The sequence below is a fragment of the Oncorhynchus mykiss genome, chromosome 7 (assembly GCF_057628025.1).
Source record: "Oncorhynchus mykiss isolate SJ-2025 chromosome 7, ASM5762802v1, whole genome shotgun sequence".
Classification (NCBI taxonomy): domain Eukaryota; kingdom Metazoa; phylum Chordata; class Actinopteri; order Salmoniformes; family Salmonidae; genus Oncorhynchus; species Oncorhynchus mykiss.
In genome coordinates, this window is record NC_143028.1 from 38,318,749 (window position 1) to 38,344,196 (window position 25,448).

At 41.9% G+C, this 25,448-nt stretch overlaps 1 protein-coding gene and 1 long non-coding RNA gene across 3 annotated transcripts in view; both read right to left on the bottom strand.

Annotated features, from left to right (window-relative positions):
• Positions 1 to 25,448, bottom strand: part of LOC110527824 (forkhead box protein J3) — a 92,130-nt gene that overhangs the window by 37,339 nt on the left and 29,343 nt on the right. The window lies entirely within an intron of this gene.
• On the bottom strand, positions 11,142 to 15,459 carry LOC149982536 (uncharacterized). The gene is made up of 2 exons (XR_016497241.1): positions 13,779 to 15,459; positions 11,142 to 12,307 (listed from the first exon to the last, which is right to left on the bottom strand). It is a non-coding gene; the product is annotated as an uncharacterized LOC149982536 (long non-coding RNA).

Sequence of the window (25,448 nt, forward strand, 5' to 3'; positions counted from 1 at the left end):
GTGAATGCAAACTGACTGCCTTTGGGAGTTTGGTTGTTTAATGAATTGCAAGAAAATAATATTCTCAGTGGAAATACAGGTCCATCGTTTCATATTCAGTCGTGTTCTTCTCCCGTCGCTCTTAGAGAACAAGCAGTGAAAAGACACGGATAAATAAAGGTTCACAAATAGACCAGGGGTCTTACGGTCCACATTTACCTCCATCCAAAGATGGGGGCGTCAAACTCATTCCATGGAGGGCCTAGTGTAGGGCTGGGCTGTATACAATATTTGACTCTACACACACACAAACATATTGCTGCACGGACCGGTTTGGGTTTTTACTTTGCCTTGTATAACTGTATTTCAATGTTTGGTTTATTAAATGTGATACGCCACTCGGCCTTGTGTCACGTCCGTTTTTATAGTTTACTATGCAACTTGAGTGAGTCGTCCTTCTCCGCCTCTCACCAAGCCCCGACCCGTCACTCAAGGAGCACCGTTGTTGTTGCTCGCCCACTTCAACCGACTTTAGTCTGCATGATCAACGCAGCAGCTGGCAACAAGATGTTGATGAAAAACTATGCTGCTTTCCACTTTGCGTCTTAAATGTATAAAACCACAGCGTTCTATGACATTATTAGTTTGTGCGTCTTACCGTCTGCAAAGCTAGTTTGTCTTTTCTTAGGTAGTTGTGGCTAAAATAAATTCTGTTAGCCACTTATCACTAGATAGTACATTTATTAGCGGAGTCAGAGCAAAAACATAGCTAGCTAATACAGCCTGATTAATACCAGTGCTGATGTAGGCCTAAATCAGCATGTTGCTTGTACAACACCTTCTAAAATCAGAGAGGAGTAGGTGAAGAATGAACATGTTAGCTACATGTACATGAAGTAAGAGAACATAGTTAAAATGTTGGCAAAGGCTATAGGTTTCCCTGGGAAACACATTGGTTCCCACCCTGACACAAATTCCTCCCTGGCTTTTTCAATAGTTGTCATGTCAAACTGTATTCAAAGTGACCAATATTATATTCCAACTATATATTTAGAATAATCATTATATTTCCATGATCGCAACGGTTCACCCATGTTTTGATCTAAATCAAAATTGCAACATTCGGGAAAATAGAAGCGCTTGATTGTTTGCCCAGACCTACGTGGCAGTGTAGAAATTCTCTCAAGTGCAAACATTCAGCATTTTCATCAATTTCTGAAAATGATTATAAGCGGTTAAGTTTGATTGAACAATATCAAACAAATCAGAATTGAGAAAGACCCATTGAAATCACTTAGAATGTATGTGTTGCCACCAATGTGTATAAACCCTGGATGACTGACAGGAGGCGTTGTATTGAAGCCACTGCACAGCCATCTTGGTACATCTCAAAATAAAGTTATTTATTCATGTCTACGTTCATTTGACAAATTTTTTCTACTACAGACTCCTAAATTTATCATTTAAAAGTATATGTGCGCCAAAACATTTTCCTTGGTATTTTTTTGTTGTTGTTGTGAGGTAATGTTACTGTCCCCACTACAACCAAAATATTTCAAAGCTTGTAATTTTGTCCTTTAACTGAAACTGTAGAATTGCATTGTTACCGTCAAAAATGTTTAAAAAAAAAAAGTTTAAAAAAAAATATATATATTGCCATTTATCACCCAGCCCACTGTTTGCTGGTTTTTCCTTTCAATTAAGACCTACAAACCAAATGAGGGGAGTTCCTTACTAATTAGTGACCTCAGTTTGTCAATCAAGTCCAAGGGAGGAGAGAAAATCTGCAGACACGCTGCCCTCCGTGAAATGAGTTAGAGGCATGCGATCTAAAGCCTCTGGATATACAACCAATCCACCAATAGGAGAAACTATCCTACCTCGGATTAAACTATACAGAATCAAATAAGTTCATATGGGGCAACCAAGCACATCATGCCTTTGCATCACAGGCAGACAGAGCATGACACAACCCCGTATCTGCGGTAGATCTCCCATGGTAACCTGTCCTCAGGGTGCACTATTCGTCCTTACAGGAATGTACAGAGGAACAGAAAAACAGCCTTTAAAATGTGAAGTGTTGCCTTAGCTTCCACCTTCAGACCAAACCAGAACTTTCCTGAATTCTATTTGACTTGCTACCGATTTAAAAAGCAGCTACAGACCTCCTTTTCAGCCCATTAGCCAAGTTAATGTTGAGCTGACAGACTCGCTGACCCATAAATAATACATGGCAGTGGTCAAGAGAGGCCAGACACCTCAGAGCACCCGTTCATCCCTCTACACGACCGCATTAATGGGCTAATTCAGAGGCAATTAACTGGTGGGGAAGAGGGCTGTGGCCTCGCGGCTGCAGGGCTCAAAGCCGGGGCAAACAATTGCTCTGAGCATTCACACACACACACCATCTCCCACACGGAGCCCCATTTACATATTGTACTAGGACAGAACTCCCAGCATCTAGATAGCGCCTGAGCAAAACCACAAGGTAACAGTAAACACGTGTTAAAACATTGGTTTCCGTTCTTCCTGGTCACGGCTAAGAATCCAGAGTACAATCCTGTCTCAACACTGGCGACTAGTAAGCATAGTCAAACTGTGCTGCTGTGAGCCATATTGGTTTTCTACTGCAGCCTTTATGCTTACACAGCCCCTGCCTCGTAGCAAATTGACTTAGACCATTTCTTTGATGTTTTTCAAATGGGACTTTCATTCGATAAATTAACTGCAGAAAACTTGCATTGAAAACGGTGACATTGACAAACGAGCAATTACAACCAGCAATATTCATGTGTCATATCCGTGGGTGTAGTGACCTGCGATTAGCCACACTGACGCTGGACGGGAGAGTCGTGGCTGTCAATAGGAGTGGAGGGAAGGCTGAGCAGCCCATTCTGACATGTCATCCATCACTGGTTCCGCTCTGCCGCCACAGCTGTGTCACTGTCCCCCTCTCCGTCGAGCACCGACCCCAATGAGGACATGCAGGCACGGGGCTCAAGTTTCTCACTCAGAGACCGTCCAGACATGAGCAAGGCTTACAGAGAGAGGCGTAGAAAAGCTCTCAGATGTGGCAATGACAACGTTAAAATAATCAACATGTCGCCACGTTCTGCTTTGCACATGGTGATATCTTGACATTCACGCCACATTCATGCCATTGCAGAAAGCGGCGATCGCAAGCGGCAGCGTGAGGTCATTAGCTCTGGGACAATGACCGAAGGGGTGATCAGGGTTACGTAATTACCATGGAGGCTCGAGGATGCATTAGAACAAAAATGAAATGAAATAAGCCAGGAACCTTCTCACTATAATTACTACCCATGCTGATTAGATGAACATGCCAATCATTAGGGCTTGTTACCTCTGCTTTTAATTCCTATCAGATGACGGTGACCTGCCGTGTGGCTGTATAGGCTAGTTAGCTCAGATAACCCTCCAGGTTTAACGGTATATGCTCAGTGAGGGGCTTTACCTCAGCCAGCCTCCAGAACTCCGGCCTGATCCCCAGTCAGTCAGTCTCATGATCCCCAGGACCTTCCCACAGGTTCTAATAATTAGTCCTGGCTGGAGCTTTATTCATTTTTTAATGTTTTTTTTTTTTTAAAGAAAAAAAAAAAAAAAAACAGGCGCACGAGAGAACAGCTGACAAATTAGCAGCGAGCTTCACGGGAGGCAAACGATCTACAGGGAGAACAGACTACCTCAATTATGGATATTATTAATGAAATCAAACAAAGACCGGGAGACAGAGAGAAGGGAAGAAATCCGTCACACATACTTTATTAAAAACACGAGAGCATTGATTGTTTGATCGTTCATGTTTTCTGGAGGATTTGTGAAAATAGTTTTTATATAGCAGAAGCCAGCGGCAGCAGCAGTAGCCAGCCTAGCCCAGCTTAGGTGGATTTAACAGGGAAGATTCAGAGTTAAAGGCGGATTCCAAGGACTTGGCTCTATTTATAGCATGTAGAATTCATCATGGCTCAGCGCCTCTCCACCCCTCTGTCTATTCCCCCTCTCTCCACCCACCCCCCCCCCCCTCTTTCCGGGAGAAATCAAAGTACCTATGAGAGGCCATGCTTAGGCTCAGATTGACCTAACACCGAAAGGCCATGAGTAGGAATTGAATTCAAACGACGAGCTTAGGGTTTCAATTAAAACGAGACCGGCAAAGCAGGGGCTTTCATGATTGGGATTCAGTCTTATACTGAAGCCATGGTAAAGCCTTCAACATCTCTCAAACTAGGGTCCTGTGTTCGCGCGATCATGTGACATGCATGATTTTAACCTTTATTTAAAGCTTTTTCCATGAAACTTTCCCCCTTTTCTTTTTATGTCAGATGGTTTAGCACCATCCTCAGACAACCGCTTTCATTTTGTGTAAGGCTTTAAATAGAGGATTAAACTGATGATGTCACATGACTGCGCAAACCACAGAGCCCTGCACTTAGGACTGTTAAATGCTCGCTGCCCTTGCTACAATGACAGGAACACCCATAAGGCCAAAATGGACACCACCTCAGAAGAGCATCACATCTAAAAAAAATGAAATAAAAACATCAAAATTCGGATGGGTACAAAAAGGATGACTGAAGGATTCTCATACTCCCCATCCGTTTTCCCTTTAGAAGAACCTGAGGACTAGCTAATTCTTTTTCAAGTTTTATGAGTTCCTTGCAGTTCATAACTCTGTAGCTAGGGTGATTTCACCCCCGCCTCCCAAATGGTCTCCATTTCCAGCCTTACATCTGAGACAAAGCATGGGCACAGCCCATTGGAGGTGATGATCTCAGTCGCCACATAAGCGAACAGATCTGGAAAAGCCATAAAAATACAGAACCACCCCCTTTCTTCAGTTATTAAATACACACAAATAAATCTCAGCCAATCCAAATTCATCCCTATACTGTGCTTCACTGCGTTGCTGAGTCTCAGTCCAAACCCTACCCCCAGCTACTGAGCAGCTGTAGAGACCATTCTGCTTCCTCACTGCTCTAGTGTCGTCGTAGCACTCAGCGGCTGAGCAACATGCCCCCATAACACAGACCGAGACGCACTGCTTTTCAGATAGGCCAGGAGCAGGCCAGGAGCAGTGACTCAGCAAGTATGCACCCCATCCAGAGCTCAACAGTGGATCACTGTCCAACACCATCGGTGGAGAAATAAACAGCACAGCAGCAGTGCTACTACTACTGGGGTCTCAGTCAGGCAGCAAGTCAGGTATTGACTTTAAACAGATTTCATTATCACAGTCGAGGGAGCTTCAGCGATCAATTCGTGACTAATGACGGATGGTAAAATGTGTTGCTCAGCAGGGAAAGGAAAAACCGTAAAAAAGGTTCATATTTAGGCTAAGATATGCTTGTATGGAATGGAAGCTATAGATGAACTGAACTGTGAAGTCATGGTCATGAGCTGGGAAAAGACAGTTACATAAAAACAGAGCCAAAATCAGTACATATGGGCCACAAGAGACAGCTCCAGAGCCCCGAGCCCTTTCATGTTCCTCAATGTAGTCGACTCCTCACTCAACGGGGTGTGGGGACAACAGCTCCTGCCAAATGGATGCGAGGCATGCCAGCCAGCATGTCCTCCCCACCCACTCCAAGGGGCAGAGTGTGAGCAGTGGGGAGGCGGTGGGGGGAGGAAAGGTGAGGCTGGTGGGCGGGCAGCCAGGCAGGAGCTTCCTGACACGGGAACCCGCCACACAGCAGGATCAAACCGGCTGCCGAATGATTCACTACCACTCCCACCACCAACACAGTCGGCACCGGGCCTCCACACAGCCACTTCTGCTGCATCTACAATTAACAACAATCTGGGGAGAGACGGAGTTGCTAAAAATAATCCCACACGCATCTCAAAAAACAGGGCTCTCACTTTGCACTGTCAGTGCCTTTGATACAGCATGATAAGACCGTGTTCTAAAATGGTCGTATTTTTTGGGGCCGGGGAAAATAAGCATTAGTTACTCTAAATATGTATCTCAACTGCTGAATTATTGAATATCTGCAAAGCATTTAAAATGTAACTGCTTGCTTAGCGGGGTAATGGAGAAGTAGATGGAGGTATCAGAGTCTACCGTTGAAGCAATTTTACACTTTCACATTCCACACCCTGAAACCCAAGCTTGAGGTGGGAGATAGCAGGGGCAGAGAGAAGCGCAAAACACGCTTACCTGACTGATCACATTTAAAATAGGCAACAGGAGCTGCCTGGGATTTCTGTGCTGCAGTCAGTCACTACGTTAGTGAGCAGCAACATTATCTCCAAAGTAAATAATGTCCCGGAGGAACGGCAGCTCCCCAAATCACTTCTTAAAAAACAGAAACCGCTCCAGGCTGCTATTATTAAACTTGCGCCATCCAATGGGAAGGGGAACCTTTGATCCCTTTAGGGTGCAGCGCATTTGCATTTTATAATGAGATCAAAGAGGCTAGGTCTGTCCAGGGCCCCTGCAGAAGGCAGCGCCGTACCCCATCTCTAGTCTGCAGACTGGCCCGATTTATAGCCTCCTAGACACTGGAGCCGTTTCTTAATCAACATGACACAGTAGCTGTGAGGACATGTGGACATGCAGTAGGGAGATGGTGTTTGTAGGGCAATCGGCATCCATTATTTGCCAGCTTGCCTTCACGCAGGTGTGGAAAACATGGGAAAATCAGTCTCAACAATCTCCTCAACAGTTAAAGTTCAAGAGCAAACATTTCAAACCTGGTTGAGAATTGCGCCACGTTCTCTTTGGCATCCTTCACCTGCTAGAAACGCAGCAGGGAAAGAGTTTCTGCCTGCACTGGACGACATACGGCGTGGGAAGAAAGATTTGAGACGGAGGTGGGCGGCTCCACAGTCAGCGACTATTGGATTGGGTGTACATGCGTGCGCGGGTGTGTTCCATCCGAGAGCACTAACGAGTTGGTTAAGGGGTTGGAGCGGGCCGAACAGGAGCTCCGCTGGCGTCATCTGTGGGTGCTCTAGCGTCTATACATTTAATACCTTAACACCAAGGTTTATACTGAATGTGTCACACGTCGAAGAATCCCACACTACTGCATTTCAGCGGTAGCCTATAGGCTGTGTGGTCGGAGGAGCGAACAAGTCACTGCAGGGCCGAGGTATGAGACCCAAGCAGGTCAGGTATTTCCTATTAAATTCATTAGCGGTGCGCCCATCTGCCAAGGCCCGGCCGGACACACGTTTTCAGAGGGCCTGATCAGATTAGATGGCCGGTTTGAAGCGGGATTATAAACCTGTTTTGTAAACAGATTTCAGATCTCTGCAGAGCTTTTGCATGGACTGGGTGCCCAGTAACCCTCTAGTGTCTATACATTTAATACCTTAACACTGAGGTTTATACGGAACGTGTCACTAAACAAAAAGGATCCTACACTAATGCATTTCACCGGTAGCCTATAGGAGAGAACAAGTCACTGCAGGGCCAAGATATGAGACCCAAGCAGGTCAGGTAGAACTTGGATCGCTTTAAGTTCATTAGCGGTGGCTCAGGCAGGAGCCAGCCAGTGTGAAACTAATAACCTTAGAAACTGACCCACAGCCAAAACGTCTTGAAAAAAAAAAAAAAAGAAGTCTCATCAGCATCAAGAGCTTTGGACAAGCGAAGCAGGACATCTTAACCTGGGAGAGACCAGATCACACTGATTTGCCTTTAAATCTGTAGAAAGTCATTAGGGCCACATATCCTACACTGCAATGACAGACTGGAATGGATTAGTTTGAGCAGCAAGATTGCATTGGACTAGAGGGAACAGCAGACAACACAGAAGGGTCTGTTTTAGAATACAAGAAGCACTACCTACCTACATACATACATGATTCTCCCATGTAACATGCTCGGTGATGTTGGTACAAATATATGCTATGGGATGAAGGGGGGGGTGGGGGTGGACTATAGAAAGGATGATATATCCTTAAGCAAGTATCCATGTAGTAGGCATACTGGGCCAACATAAGTCAGCACTAGCCAGTGTTTCTCAAAGTACTAGCTATTCCCCAAACATCGTTCTCGTCAGCTAGTGTGACCTACAGCACAGGCCTATAAAAAAACCCAAGAGGTCTCTTTTTATAACTCTTCTGCATCGCTTAAGAGTGCAAAAATGTATCCAAAAGTGCTTTAGAGAGCTGGAGAGTTTAAGAAAGCCTCTGTTTAATTGCCTGCTCGTGGACGCAGTGTGCTTATTCACTCCTTCAAAAACAACCACGCTCATATTTTTTGACCTTGATGAATTAGCTGTTCCTATTGACAGCACTTATTGATATTTCTTAAAAGCGTGGGCTAATGGAGTTCTATGGAGATGATTAAATGCCTGGATTAGCCCGGTCTCATCTCGGAGGCACAGCCCGCATTATCATACAGAGCAGACGCGTGCGTGCTCTGGCTCCTAAATTCTTGCAGCCCGCCAACATCTCTCCAGGGGAATAGCGGAGTGATGACTGCATCCGACCTACATTCACCCCGCCCAGACATGCTCACATCAGCCCCTCACACAAACACGAAAGGAACTAGACACACGCTATCCACATTTTCGCATGTTGCTATGTGCACAGACAATGGAAGTGAAGGATTCGACTTAGAGTCCATTTTTTTTGAAGGAGTCAATTTCTAGTCTCAAAGTCAAGTAAACAAGTGAAATTGTATATGTATTTAGTTAAAGTTCGCTAATGTTAGCTATATCTACAAGCAGTTATGTTGTGATAATTAGGTTAGTTGTGTAAGAGTTAAAACCTCTACAGGATTGGTGTTTGTCCCGCGGGTCGGTTGAGCTAACATGCGTTAATGTGATTAGCATGACGTAAGTAACAAGAACATTTCCCAGGACATAGACATGTCTTATATGGACAGAAAGCTTAAATTATTGTTAATCTAACTGTAGTTTCCAATTAACAGCAGCAATTAGAGTGAAAAAAATACCATGCCTTTGTTTGAGAGCGCACAGCAAAATATTTTATCATGGCAACTGGTTTGATACATTCGCATCTGAAGGTAAATAATGTACTTACATTCAGTAATCTTGCCGATTTGTCATCCTGAGGGTCCCAGAGATAAAATGTTGCATTGTTTTGTTTGATAAAATACATTTTTATATTCAAAACATAGGCACTGGTTCTACAGTTTGAACCCCTGCTGTGTCTGCTCCGATCTAGATGGTTCTGTGAAGGTTAGTGCCTTTTCTGTAGGGAAGCCATCATTTATGACATACCTGGGAGTGTGTAAAACATATTTTTTTATTACCATATAATTTCTATATGTTCTCTTTAGTTATGTACTTAAATGTATCAATTGACCAATTTGGCACTTTTGGCTTGATACAAGATTTTGAACAGTAATACAATGGTTCATTGGATCAGTCTTTAACTTTGTACATACAGTGGGGAGAACAAGCATTTGATAACCTGCTAAATCGGCAGTGTTTCCTACTTACAAAGCATGTAGAGGTCTGTAATTTTTATCATAGGTACACTTCAACTGTGAGAGACAGAATCTAAAACAAAAATCCAGAAAATCACATTGTATGATTAAGTGATTAATTTGCATTTTATTGCATGACATAAGTATTTGATACACCAGAAAAGCAGAACTTAATATTTGGTACAGAAACCGGTTTGAAATTACAGAGATCATATGTTTCTTGTAGTTCTTGACTAGGTTTGCACACACTGCAGCAAGGATTTTGGCCCGCTCCTCCATAGACCTTCTCCAGATCCTTCAGGTTTCAGGGCTGTCGCTGGGCAATACGGACTTTCAGCTCCCTCCAAAGATTTTCTATTGGGTTCAGGTCTGGAGACTGGCTAGGCCACTCCAGGACCTTGAGATGCTTCTTACGAAGCCACTCCTTAGTTGCTCTGGCTGTGTGTTTCAGGTCGTTGTCATGCTGGAAGACCCAGCCACAACCCATTTTCAATGGGGAAAGGAGGTTGGCCAAGATCTCGCGATACATGGCCCCATCCATCCTCCCCTCAATACGGTGCAGTCGTCCTGTCCCCTTTGCAGAAAAGCATCCCCAAAGAATGATGTTTCCACCTCCATGCTTCACGGTTGGGATGGTGTTCTTGGGGTTGGACTCATCCTTCTTCCTCCAAACACAGCGAGTGGAGTTTAGACCAAAAAGCTCTATTTTTGTCTCATCAGACCACATGACCTTCTCCCATTCCTCCTCTGGATCATCCAGATGGTCATTGGCAAACTTCAGACGGGCCTGGACATGCGCTGGCTTGAGCAGGGGGACCTTGCGTGCGCTGCAGGATTTTAATCCATGACGGCATAGTGTGTTACTAATGATTTTCTTTGAGACTGTGGTCCCAGCTCTCTTCAGGTCATTGACCAGGTCCTGTCGTGTAGTTCTGGGCTAATCCTTCACCTTCCTCATGATCATTGATGCCCCACGAGGTGAGATCTTGCATGGAGCCCCAGACCGAGGGTGATTGACCGTCATCTTGAACTTCTTCCATTTTCTAATAATTGCACCAACAGTTGTTGCCTTCTCACCAAGCTGCTTTCCTATTGTCCTGTAGCCCATCCCAGCCTTGTGTAGGTCTACAATTTTATCTCTAAAGTCCTTACACAGCTCTTTAGTCTTGGCCATTGTGGAGAGGTTGGAGTCTGTTTGTTTAAGTGTGTGGACAGGTGTCTTTTATACAGGTAACGAGTTCAAACAGGTACAGTTAATACAGGTAATGAGTGGAGAACAGGAGGGCTTCTTAAAAGAAAAACTAACAGGTCTGTGAGAGCCATAATTCTTACTGGTTGGTAGGTGATCAAATACTTATGTCAAGCAATAAAATGCAAATTAATTACTTAAAAATCATACAATGTGATATTCTGGATTTTTGTTTTAGATTCCGTCTCTCACGGTTGAAGTATACATATGATAAAAATTACTGACCTGTAAAAACCTGTAAAATCGACAGTGTATCAAATACTTGTTCTCCCCACTGTACACTGCTGGCATCTAATTGCCTAAATCACACCTAGACTCCTAAGTGATATAATGGCCTTTCAATTGCATTTCAAATATGTTTTTTTTTTTTACCAGATCTAATAATGTGTTAAATTCTCCTATATTAATTTCACATTTCCACAAACGTCAGTGTTTCCTTTCAAATTGTATCAAGAATATAAACTCAGCAAAAAAAAAAGAAAAAAATGTCCCTTTCAAGACCTTGCCTTCCAGATAACTTCACAGATCTTCATTGTAAAAAGTGTTTAAAAACTGTTACCCATGCTTGTTCAATTAAATGAACATGCACCTGTGTTCCACAGGCACCTGTGTTCCACAGGGCAATAAGACACTAACAGCATACAGACAGTAGGCAATTAAGGTCACAGTTATGAAAACTTAGGCCTCTTAGTGTCCTATCTACTGACTCTGAAAAACAACAAAAGAAAGATGCCCAGGATCCCTGCTCATCTGCACGAGCGTGCCTTAGGCATGCTGCAAGGAGGCATATAGATGTGGTCAGGGCAATAAATTGCAATGTCTGTACTGTGAGACGACTAAGACAGCGCTACAGGGAGACAGGACGGACAGCTGATCGTCCTCGCAGTTGCATAACACGTGTAACACCTGCACAGGATCGGTACATCCAAACATCACACCTGCGGGACAGGTACAGGATGGCAACAACAACTGCCCGAGTTACACCAGGAACGCACAATCCCTCCATCAGTGCTCAGACTGTCCACAATGAGCTGAGAGAGGCTGGACTGAGGGCTTGTAGGGCCTGTAAGGCAGGTCCTCACCAGACATTACCGGAAACAACGTCACCTATGGGCACAAACCCACCATTGCTGTACCAGACAGGACTGGCAAAAAGTGCTCTTCACTGATGAGTAGCAGGTTGTGTCTCACCAGGGGTGATGGTCAAACTCAGCTTGTTGGCATTGCAGGCAATCTCAATGCTGTGGTGTACAGGGAAGACATCCTCCTCCCTCATGTGGTACCCTTCCTGCAGGCTCATCATGACATGACCCTCCAGCATAACAATGCCACCAGCCATACTGCCCTTTCTGTGTGTGATTTCCTGCAAGACAGGAATGTCAGTGTTCTGCCATGGCCAGCGAAGAGCCCGGATCTCAATCCCATTGATTACGTCTGGAACCTGTTGGATCGGAGGGTGAGGGCTAGGGCCGTTCATCCCCCCCCCCCCCCCCAGAAATGTCTGGGAACTTGCAGGTGCCTTGGTGGAAGAGTGGGGTAACATCTCACAGCAATAAATGGTAAATCTGGTGCAGTGCTTGAGGAGATGCACTGCAGCACTTAATGCAGCTGGTGTCCACACGAGATTGAGAATTACTTTTGATTTTAACCTGTTAGAGCTCTAGGGGCGCTATTTCATTTTTGGATAAAAAACGTTCCCGTTTTAAGCGCGATATTTTGTCACGAAAAGATGCTCGACTATGCATATTCTTGACTGTTTTGGAAGGAAAACACTCTGAAGTTTCAGAATCTGCAAAGATTTTGTCTGTAAGTGCCCCAGAACTCATTCTACAGGCGAAACCAAGATGATGCATCACCCAGGAATTAGCAGAATTTCTGAAGCTCTGTTTTCCATTCTCTCCTTATATGGCTGTGATTGCGCAACGAATGAGCCTACACTTTCTGTCGTTCGCCCAAGGTCTTAGCAGCATTGTGACGTATTTGTAGGCATATCATTGGAAGATTGACCATAAGAGACTACATTTTCCAAGTGTCCGCCTGGTGTCCTGCGTCGAATTCGGTGCGCAATTGCCAGCTGCTTCTACTTTACCATTTGATTCAGGGGAGAAAGCATGTGTCCAAGAACGATGTATCAATGAAGAGATATGTGAAAAACACCTTGATGATTGATTCTAAACAACGTTTGCCATGTTTTCAGTCGATATTATGGAGTTAATTTGGAAAAAAGTTCGCGTTTTGAGGAATGAATTTTCGGATTTTTTTTGGTAGCCAAATGTGATGTATAAAACGGAGCTATTTCTAATACACAAGGAATCTTTTTGGAAAAACTGAGCATCTGCTATCTAACTGAGAGTATCCTCATTGAAAACGTCAGAAGTTCTTCAAAGGTAAATTATTTTATTTGAAGGCTTTTATGTTTTTGTTAATGTTGCGTGCTGGATGCTAACGCTAATGCTAACGCTAAATGCTAACGCGAAATGCTAACGCTAGCTAGCTACTTTTACACAAATGATTGTTTTCCTATGGTTGAGAAGCATATTTTGAAAATCTGAGATGACAGTGTTGTTTACAAAAGGCTAAGCTTGAGAGATGGCATATTTATTTCATTTCATTTGCGATTTTCATGAATAGTTAACGTTGTGTTATGCTAATGAGCTTGCTGATAGATTTACACAATCCTGGATACAGGGGTTTTTTCATAGCTAAACGTGACGCAGAAAACGGAGCGATTTGTCCTAAACAAATAATCTTTCAGGAAAAACTGAACATTTGCTATCTGAGAGTCTCCTCATTGAAAACATCTGAAGTTCTTCAAAGGTAAATGATTTTATTTGAATGCTTTTCTGTTTTTTTGTGTAAATGTTGCCAGCTGAATGCTAATGCTAAATGCTACGTTAGCCATCAATACTGTTACACAAATGCTTGTTTTGCAATGGTTGAGAAGCATATTTTGAAAATCTGAGATGACAGTGTTGTTAACAAAAGGCTAAGCTTGAGAGCTAGCATATTTATTTCATTTCATTTGCGATTTTCATGAATAGTTAACGTTGCGTTATGGTAATGAGCTTGAGTCTGTATTCACGATCCCGGATCCGGGATGGGGAGATCAGAAAGGTTAACCCCCTCTGTTCAGAGACACATCATTCAATTTCTGTTAGTCACGTCTGTGGAACTTATTCAGTTTATATATCCGTTGTTGAATCTTATGTTCATACAAATATTTACACATGTTAAGTTTGCTGAAAATGAACACAGTTGACAGTGAGAAGACGTTTCTTTTTTTTTGGCTGAGTTTACATAGCCTTGCTTCAGGTCCTGAGCTACAGGCAGTTAGTTGGTTATGCCATTTTGAGGCGAAAATTGAAAAAAAGGTTCCGATCCTTGAGAGGTTTTAACTTCTTATGGCTGGGGGGCAGTATTGAGTAGCTTGGATGAATAAGGTGCCCAGAGTAAACTGCCTGCTACTCAGGCCCAGAAGCTAATATATGCATATTATTAAATTTGGATAGAAAACTCTGAATTTTCTAAAACTGTTTGAATGATGTCTGAGTATAACAGAACTCATATGGCAGGCAAAAACCTGAGAAAAAAATCCAACCAGGAGGTGGGAAATCTGAGGTCTGTATGTTTTCAAGTCTTTGCCTATCCAATATACAGTGAAAAAAATTGGTCCAATTGGACTTCCTAAGGCTTCCACTAGATGTCAACAGTCTTTAGAACCTTGTTTCAGGCTTCTACTGCAAAGAGGGAGAGAATAAGAGCTGTTTGAGTCAGGTGTCTGGCAGAATGCCATGTGCTCAGTCTCGCGTGCACCCGTGAGAGTTAGCTGTGTTCCTTTTCCTTTCTAAAGAAAAAGGAATTGTCCAGTTGGAATATTATTGAAGATTTATGAAAAACATCCTAAAGATAGAAGCAGATTCAACGAACTGTAATGGAACTGTCGTCTGAAATAAGTGCCTGCCCCTTGTGAATTTGGATTTGTGAACTAAACGAGAACAAAAAGGAGGTATTTGGACATAGACTTTATCGAACAAAACTAACATTTATTGTGGAACTGGGATTCCTGGGAGTGCATTCCGATGAAGATCAAAGTTAAATGAATATTTATAATGCTATTTCTGACTTCTGTTGACTCCACAACATGGCGTGTATCTGTATGGCTTGTTTTGGTCTCAGCACTGTACTCAGATTATTGCATGGTGTGCTTTTTCCGTAAAGCTTTTTTGAAATCTGACACAGCGGTTGCATTAAGAAGAAGTATATCTTTAATTCCATGTATAACACTTGTATTTTCATCAACATTTATGAAGAGTATTTCTATAAATTGATGTGGCTCTCTGCAAAATCACCAGATGTTTTGGAAGCAAAACAATACTGAACATAACACGCCAATGTAAACTGAGATTTTTGGATATAAATATGAACCTTATCGAACAAAATATGTATTGAGTAACATCAAGTCCTATGAGAGTCATCTGATGAAGATCAAAATGTTAGTGATGAATTTCTCCATTTCTGCTTTTTGTGACTCCTCTGTTTGGCTGGGAAAATGGCAGGGTTTTTCTGTGACTAGGTGCTGACCTAACAATCGTTTGGTGTCCTTTCGCTTTAAAGCCTTTTTCAAATCAGACACTGTGGGATTAACAACAAGTTTGTCTTTAAAACGGTGTATAATACTTGTATGTTTGAGGAATTTTAATTGTGATATTTCAGTTTGAATTTGGCACCCTGCACTTTCACTGGCAGTTGTCAAATTGATCCCGTTAACGGGATTTCAGCCGTAAGAAGTTTAAGGGCCATCAAGCCAATAACTATAAAAACAACGATAAAACTATAGGCTACAGGACTAGAAAATGTTGGTGAGTATCCACAAGAAAGTTCATCGTTCTACAGTCCTGCACCGGTCGACTGAGCAACACATCCTATTACATGTTGCCGATTAAAAAGGTGGCAACAAGACCATTCATGGCACTTAACACACTGATTCAGACCATTCAGTGCGTGTTGGTCAGTGACAACTGAAAATAATACTTTAATGTACATGTAGGCCTAAGGAAAAATAATATATATAGTAACTTCTATTTAAAAATAATATTTTTTATTTTATGTCGCAATTCAACCAAAAACCGCTATTTAGGCTGGGCTAGGGATTTCCATTTTTCTAACAGTTGTCAATTCCTCTGGGTCTTTCACTGTGCTCATCTAGGCTACGTAACAGTGTTATCATAAATGGCCAAAAGTGATCACACCAATGCACTTTGTCCTCAACTTTCCCCTACATGCATTTTATATGCTGTAGGCCTGTTTTACATTCAGCAAATTAGTAAAAGTAAGCCTGCTTCTTTCCCCAAAATAGGCCATTAGGCTTGAAATATCAAAAAAGTATTTAAAAAAATAAAAATAAAAAAATCCCATAGCTTTGGTAGCCTATAGCTTTCATGGGATTTCACGAAGAGAGGACTGGCCTATTATCGGAGAGGCTTGCATAGCCTAGAGCCTGTTGAGCACAGGAACAGCTCTAACAGAGGCTTGTGATGTGTAGCTGAGGTAAGAAACTAAATATTAGTTACCTATATTAGGCCATTCATTAGCTTTTGGTCACTTTTGTTTGAACACTTTTGAATTTAATAATATGCATATATTAGCTTCTGGGCTACTCAGGCCCAGATGCTAATATATGCATATTATTAAATTTGGATAGAAAACTCTGAATTTTCTAAAACTGTTTGAATGATGTCTGAGTATAACAGAACTCATATGGCAGGCAAAAACCTGAGAAAAAAATCCAACCAGGAGGTGGGAAATCTGAGGTCTGTATGTTTTCAAGTCTTTGCCTATCCAATATACAGTGAAAAAAATTGGTCCAATTGGACTTCCTAAGGCTTCCACTAGATGTCAACAGTCTTTAGAACCTTGTTTCAGGCTTCTACTGCAAAGAGGGAGAGAATAAGAGCTGTTTGAGTCAGGTGTCTGGCAGAATGCCATGTGCTCAGTCTCGCGTGCACCCGTGAGAGTTAGCTGTGTTCCTTTTCCTTTCTAAAGAAAAAGGAATTGTCCAGTTGGAATATTATTGAAGATTTATGAAAAACATCCTAAAGATAGAAGCAGATTCAACGAACTGTAATGGAACTGTCGTCTGAAATAAGTGCCTGCCCCTTGTGAATTTGGATTTGTGAACTAAACGAGAACAAAAAGGAGGTATTTGGACATAGACTTTATCGAACAAAACTAACATTTATTGTGGAACTGGGATTCCTGGGAGTGCATTCCGATGAAGATCAAAGTTAAATGAATATTTATAATGCTATTTCTGACTTCTGTTGACTCCACAACATGGCGTGTATCTGTATGGCTTGTTTTGGTCTCAGCACTGTACTCAGATTATTGCATGGTGTGCTTTTTCCGTAAAGCTTTTTTGAAATCTGACACAGCGGTTGCATTAAGAAGAAGTATATCTTTAATTCCATGTATAACACTTGTATTTTCATCAACATTTATGAAGAGTATTTCTATAAATTGATGTGGCTCTCTGCAAAATCACCAGATGTTTTGGAAGCAAAACAATACTGAACATAACACGCCAATGTAAACTGAGATTTTTGGATATAAATATGAACCTTATCGAACAAAATATGTATTGAGTAACATCAAGTCCTATGAGAGTCATCTGATGAAGATCAAAATGTTAGTGATGAATTTCTCCATTTCTGCTTTTTGTGACTCCTCTGTTTGGCTGGGAAAATGGCAGGGTTTTTCTGTGACTAGGTGCTGACCTAACAATCGTTTGGTGTCCTTTCGCTTTAAAGCCTTTTTCAAATCAGACACTGTGGGATTAACAACAAGTTTGTCTTTAAAACGGTGTATAATACTTGTATGTTTGAGGAATTTTAATTGTGATATTTCAGTTTGAATTTGGCACCCTGCACTTTCACTGGCAGTTGTCAAATTGATCCCGTTAACGGGATTTCAGCCGTAAGAAGTTTAAGGGCCATCAAGCCAATAACTATAAAAACAACGATAAAACTATAGGCTACAGGACTAGAAAATGTTGGTGAGTATCCACAAGAAAGTTCATCGTTCTACAGTCCTGCACCGGTCGACTGAGCAACACATCCTATTACATGTTGCCGATTAAAAAGGTGGCAACAAGACCATTCATGGCACTTAACACACTGATTCAGACCATTCAGTGCGTGTTGGTCAGTGACAACTGAAAATAATACTTTAATGTACATGTAGGCCTAAGGAAAAATAATATATATAGTAACTTCTATTTAAAAATAATATTTTTTATTTTATGTCGCAATTCAACCAAAAACCGCTATTTAGGCTGGGCTAGGGATTTCCATTTTTCTAACAGTTGTCAATTCCTCTGGGTCTTTCACTGTGCTCATCTAGGCTACGTAACAGTGTTATCATAAATGGCCAAAAGTGATCACACCAATGCACTTTGTCCTCAACTTTCCCCTACATGCATTTTATATGCTGTAGGCCTGTTTTACATTCAGCAAATTAGTAAAAGTAAGCCTGCTTCTTTCCCCAAAATAGGCCATTAGGCTTGAAATATCAAAAAAGTATTTAAAAAAATAAAAATAAAAAAATCCCATAGCTTTGGTAGCCTATAGCTTTCATGGGATTTCACGAAGAGAGGACTGGCCTATTATCGGAGAGGCTTGCATAGCCTAGAGCCTGTTGAGCACAGGAACAGCTCTAACAGAGGCTTGTGATGTGTAGCTGAGGTAAGAAACTAAATATTAGTTACCTATATTAGGCCATTCATTAGCTTTTGGTCACTTTTGTTTGAACACTTTTGAATTTAATAATATGCATATATTAGCTTCTGGGCTACTCAGGCCCAGATGCTAATATATGCATATTATTAAATTTGGATAGAAAACTCTGAATTTTCTAAAACTGTTTGAATGATGTCTGAGTATAACAGAACTCATATGGCAGGCAAAAACCTGAGAAAAAAATCCAACCAGGAGGTGGGAAATCTGAGGTCTGTATGTTTTCAAGTCTTTGCCTATCCAATATACAGTGAAAAAAATTGGTCCAATTGGACTTCCTAAGGCTTCCACTAGATGTCAACAGTCTTTAGAACCTTGTTTCAGGCTTCTACTGCAAAGAGGGAGAGAATAAGAGCTGTTTGAGTCAGGTGTCTGGCAGAATGCCATGTGCTCAGTCTCGCGTGCACCCGTGAGAGTTAGCTGTGTTCCTTTTCCTTTCTAAAGAAAAAGGAATTGTCCAGTTGGAATATTATTGAAGATTTATGAAAAACATCCTAAAGATAGAAGCAGATTCAACGAACTGTAATGGAACTGTCGTCTGAAATAAGTGCCTGCCCCTTGTGAATTTGGATTTGTGAACTAAACGAGAACAAAAAGGAGGTATTTGGACATAGACTTTATCGAACAAAACTAACATTTATTGTGGAACTGGGATTCCTGGGAGTGCATTCCGATGAAGATCAAAGTTAAATGAATATTTATAATGCTATTTCTGACTTCTGTTGACTCCACAACATGGCGTGTATCTGTATGGCTTGTTTTGGTCTCAGCACTGTACTCAGATTATTGCATGGTGTGCTTTTTCCGTAAAGCTTTTTTGAAATCTGACACAGCGGTTGCATTAAGAAGAAGTATATCTTTAATTCCATGTATAACACTTGTATTTTCATCAACATTTATGAAGAGTATTTCTATAAATTGATGTGGCTCTCTGCAAAATCACCAGATGTTTTGGAAGCAAAACAATACTGAACATAACACGCCAATGTAAACTGAGATTTTTGGATATAAATATGAACCTTATCGAACAAAATATGTATTGAGTAACATCAAGTCCTATGAGAGTCATCTGATGAAGATCAAAATGTTAGTGATGAATTTCTCCATTTCTGCTTTTTGTGACTCCTCTGTTTGGCTGGGAAAATGGCAGGGTTTTTCTGTGACTAGGTGCTGACCTAACAATCGTTTGGTGTCCTTTCGCTTTAAAGCCTTTTTCAAATCAGACACTGTGGGATTAACAACAAGTTTGTCTTTAAAACGGTGTATAATACTTGTATGTTTGAGGAATTTTAATTGTGATATTTCAGTTTGAATTTGGCACCCTGCACTTTCACTGGCAGTTGTCAAATTGATCCCGTTAACGGGATTTCAGCCGTAAGAAGTTTAAGGGCCATCAAGCCAATAACTATAAAAACAACGATAAAACTATAGGCTACAGGACTAGAAAATGTTGGTGAGTATCCACAAGAAAGTTCATCGTTCTACAGTCCTGCACCGGTCGACTGAGCAACACATCCTATTACATGTTGCCGATTAAAAAGGTGGCAACAAGACCATTCATGGCACTTAACACACTGATTCAGACCATTCAGTGCGTGTTGGTCAGTGACAACTGAAAATAATACTTTAATGTACATGTAGGCCTAAGGAAAAATAATATATATAGTAACTTCTATTTAAAAATAATATTTTTTATTTTATGTCGCAATTCAACCAAAAACCGCTATTTAGGCTGGGCTAGGGATTTCCATTTTTCTAACAGTTGTCAATTCCTCTGGGTCTTTCACTGTGCTCATCTAGGCTACGTAACAGTGTTATCATAAATGGCCAAAAGTGATCACACCAATGCACTTTGTCCTCAACTTTCCCCTACATGCATTTTATATGCTGTAGGCCTGTTTTACATTCAGCAAATTAGTAAAAGTAAGCCTGCTTCTTTCCCCAAAATAGGCCATTAGGCTTGAAATATCAAAAAAGTATTTAAAAAAATAAAAATAAAAAAATCCCATAGCTTTGGTAGCCTATAGCTTTCATGGGATTTCACGAAGAGAGGACTGGCCTATTATCGGAGAGGCTTGCATAGCCTAGAGCCTGTTGAGCACAGGAACAGCTCTAACAGAGGCTTGTGATGTGTAGCTGAGGTAAGAAACTAAATATTAGTTACCTATATTAGGCCATTCATTAGCTTTTGGTCACTTTTGAATGCTGGCGGTGCTTTCACTCTAGTGGTAGCATGAGAGCATGAGTCTACAACCCACACAAGTGGCTCAGGTAGTGCAGCTCATCCAGGATGACACATCAATGCGAGCTGTGGCAAGAAGGTTTGCTGTGTCTGTCGGCGTAGTGTCCAGAGCATGGAGGCGCTACCAGGAGACAGGCCAGTACATCAGGAGACGTGGAGGAGGCCGTAGGAGGGCAACAACCCAGCAGCAGGACCGCTACCGCCGCCTTTGTGCAAGGAGTAGCACTGCGAGAGCCCTGCAAAATGACCTCCAGCAGGCCACAAATGTGCATGTGTCTGCTCAAACGGTCAAAAACAGACTCCACGAGGGTGGCATGAGGGCCCGACGTCCACAGGTGGGGGTTGTGCTTACAGCCCAACACCGTTTGGCATTTGCCAGAGAACACCAAGATTGGCAAATTCGCCGCTGGGGCCCTGTGCTCTTCACAGATGAAAGCAGGTTCACACTGAGCACGTGACAGTCTGGAGACACCGTGGAGAACGTTCTGCTGCCTGCAACATCCTCCAGCATGACCGGTGGGTCAGTCATGGTGTGGGGTGGCATTTCTTTGGGGGGGGCCGCACAGCCCTCCATGTGCTCGCCAGAGGTAGCCTGACTGCCATTAGGTACAGAGATGAGATCCTCAGACCCCTTGTGAGACCATATGCTGGTGCGGTTGGCCCTGGGTTCCTCCTAATGCAAGACAATGCTAGACCTCATGTGGCTGGAGTGTGTCAGCAGTTCCTACAAGAGGAAGGCATTGATGCTATGGACTGGCCTGCCCGTTCCCCAGACCTGAATCCAATTGAGCACATCTGGGACATCATGTCTCGCTCCATCCACCAACGCCACGTTGCACCACAGACTGTCCAGGAGCTGGCGGATGCTTTAGTCCAGGTCTGGGAGGAGATCCCTCAGGAGACCATCCGCCACCTCATCAGGAGCATGCCCAGGCGTTGTAGGGAGGTCATACAGGCACGTGGAGGCCACACACACACACTACTGATTCTCATTTTGACTTGTTTTAAGGACATTACATCAAAGTTGGATCAGCCTGTAGTGTGGTTTTCCACTTTAATTTTGAGTGTGACTCCAAATCCAGACCTCCATGGGTTGATAAATTTGATTTCCATTGATAATGTGTGTGATTTTGTTGTCAGCACATTCAACTACGTAAAGAAAAAAGTATTTAATAAGAATATTTCATTCATTCAGATCTAGGCTGTGTTATTTTAGTGTTCCCTTTATTTTTTTGAGCAGTGTATATTAGGGCAATATTTACCCGTCAAAGTGCAAGGGGGGAAAAAAATAAAATTGAGATCTGTGGTCCCTGGGAACGCAAAGTTCCACTAGTGATTATGCATGTTTTTAGACAACAACTGCTATACCTGGGCTACAACAGGGCGACGAGGAATTTATTATGGTCATCTAGTGAATACACAATTATTGTCCATAGGTTGTAAACTGCAGTGACGTAGCAACCATTTGGATGAGTTTGGGTATATTCTTGACAGTTTCGAAGGACAAGGTACCATAGCAGGCCACTCATACGGTGTATTTTATCAGTGTTAAGATAATAATTGCCTAAAGTAGGCGTACGAACTTCCCCTTTCCATCTCCCTGCCCGTTCTTAATGCTGTAGCCTATTTTACATTCAGTAATCAAGCGCAAATCTCTCCTCCAATAGGCTATTAGGCAAAAAACTACATTTGAAATAAGTGTCCAACAAGCTTTTGTAGTCTGACTTTTCCTGGGACTCCAGGAATAACCATGGCAGCGGCGAGGCCAGGTGCATAATTGTGCAACAGAACAAAGACAGGCTGGAGATGTAATCTACAGCCTAGGTAGAAGTGTAGGCATATTAGACCAGAATTCATATAAGCTCAATGTTAGGCCTAATACCGCAGTGAATATATCAAGTCAATTTACACAGCGAAATAAAACATTTATTAGATAACGAAATCATAGGTAGCTACATTATGTGCCTCCAGAGGCTGCGCTGAGTGCGCTCCCTACCAGTCCAGGGGTACACAGCTGGAAAAGCTACCATACGTTACAATACAATGTAATGAAGAATGTTATTGTTTTCTAGTCAGTATAAAACTCTAGGCTGGAAACTGCAGTGAATAGCCTATGCAATTTGAATAACTGCTCAGATGCCTGGTGTTTTGAACACATCCCGGTATTCATTTCAAAAGAACTGCATCTAGACTGACTGATTGGGCAACCAATAATATCAGTTACAGGTTTTTTTCCCCCCCTTAGCAGTTTAGGTTCAGGCACATAAGGCCCAGAAATATGTGGTATTTTGTCAGGATGTTTCAGTTAACAGAAATGTGCTAATGTAGGAATTTCTAGTGACGCGCATACGAATTATGATAATGCATTAGCACGGAGGACGTCGTATCCATAGTCTCCACGTTTGGTTTCCGTGTTTTAAAAGCGTTCGAAAAGAAGTTATATTAGGTGTATACAGATCATATTCTCAGGACTATCAGCGGGCTAATTGAATTAAACGCTGTTGCTCCTGTGATTACCATGTTTCACCATCATCTAAAAAGACTTTGTCTTTGAAAATGTAAATTATGAATGAATAGACCGCAAAACATGCGTAGTGATACCACATTTTTCACATCACAGCCGCAATAGTCAACCTAAATACATTTCACCACCATACAGTAGTTATTTTTACCCATGTTCAAACTGTGTAGGCTAACAATGTGTTTTGTTTGTCATTTAGCAGATGCTCTTATCCAGAGCAATTTACAGGAGCAATTAGGATTAAGTGCTTTTCTCAAGGGCACAGACAGATTTAACCTAGTCAGCTCGGGATTCAAACCAGCAACCTTTTGGTTACTGGCCCGATCTCTTAACTGCAAGGTTACCACCCAGCCCACAATCCACCACTCCTTAGTAACCTCTGCAATTTCGACAGTAAGCATGTCAGTCTCTCTTAGCTCAAAGTAGAGGAGAGATTGACTCTGTGTTAATTTCATCGCCAATAACTAACTAAAACTGACAATAATGAGATGCCCCGAAAAAGAACCCCAATAACTTTTACAAATTTTAGTTGACAAAAGTGTGACGAGAATTCCACATGAGCCTACTGGACATTTAATTTGACAAGAAACTCCATTTCATCCGTTTTGTCAAATCCTAAACATGCACAATATTTAATGCAATGCATCGGCATCTTTCAGTCGTGTGGTCTGATCGAGCGGATCTGCCCGGCTCTCCCTCACAGCTCCCAGGTGGTCACTTCAATCTTTTAAACTGATGCGAATCCAGGACACTTGACTTGCAACTAACCTCAACTAGAAACAATGTTTACGCTCTCTCGTACTTTCATGTAGGCTATTTTTGCTTTGATCACATCAGAAGCTCTATTTTCCCATGTGTGCTGCTTTTCACTCATCGGTGTTGCGGCTGCCACGCCGCAGTCCGCAAATGAGAGTTGTGGTTGCTTTTTTCCTATGGGAAGAACAAAATGCTATTTGTTGAATATGAGGAGTACAGTAATACGTCTGGCATTTTTGGAAAGATCCCATTTTCCCACTTTCAAAGGAAACCACTGTTATTTACCCCCTTGTTATTTACCTCCCTTGACTGTTATGATGGTGTGTGTGTGTGTGTGTGTGGGGGGGGTAGTAGGGTTAGTTGAAAATGGCTATCTGAATATGAACATAATGGAAGATGGGGGTAGCCTAAATATTCATTATTTCACCTAGACAAATCTATACGGAACAATGTTTTTTTACACAACAATTTCAAAGACTTTACTGAGTTACAGTTCATAACGGGAAATCAGTCAATTGAAATAAATTCATTAGGCCCTAATCTATGGATCTCTCATGACTGGGAGTACAGAGGAGTCTTGGTCACAGATGCATTAAAATAGGTAGTGGTGTGGATCAGAAAGACAGTATCTGGTGTTTGCCTCGTGCAGCACGACATCTCCTTCACATAGAGTTGATCACGTTGACTGTGGCCTGTGGAATCTTGTCCCACTCCTCTTCAATGGCTGTGCGAAGTAGCTGGATATTTGGTGGGAACTGGAACACATTGTCGATCCAGAGCATCCCATATATATATTTCCTGATCTCCTAGATACAGGGGAAACACCTCAACCTTGTTTCTTATGATACATTGTTTGCCATTTATGGGCTATACTAGTAAATGCCAAATTCAATATTTTATCAAATAATTGTTATAATTTTTTATATATAAAGGGGCCCTAAAATTCATAATCAAAAAGCTAAATGATCCATAGTATGACCAGCTTAAAACAACTCCATTCGTCACCTTAGAACCCCCCCCCCCCCACCCCCCACGATCATATTAATCTCAAATGACTCAGGCAAATAGCAAATTACCTTTTAAATAAAATAAACCTAGTTATGACAAAAATGTAGTAAAAGTATTTGTCTAATATATTTGTTTTTTTTGCGCCGGACCAGAGGAAGACTAGCTGTCGCCACTGGCGTCAGCTAATGGGGATCCCACTAAAATCTCAATCTAAAATCTAAGACATTGCATATCAACATGGTTGAAATGAAGCCAAATCAACCCATTTAATGCTGGATACTTTCTTATCCCCTCCCCACATAGACGCACACAGGAAATGGGCTGCATACATCATGTCTGACTGCAATAAACCAGTGCCGCACATCCTACTTCCTATAAATGTCTACTGATTGGAAAACTCATTCTTGTATCACTTTCCATCTGGGCTCTTTAAAAGGCAATCAGCATAGCTTCATCTGTGTTGATCATGTGCT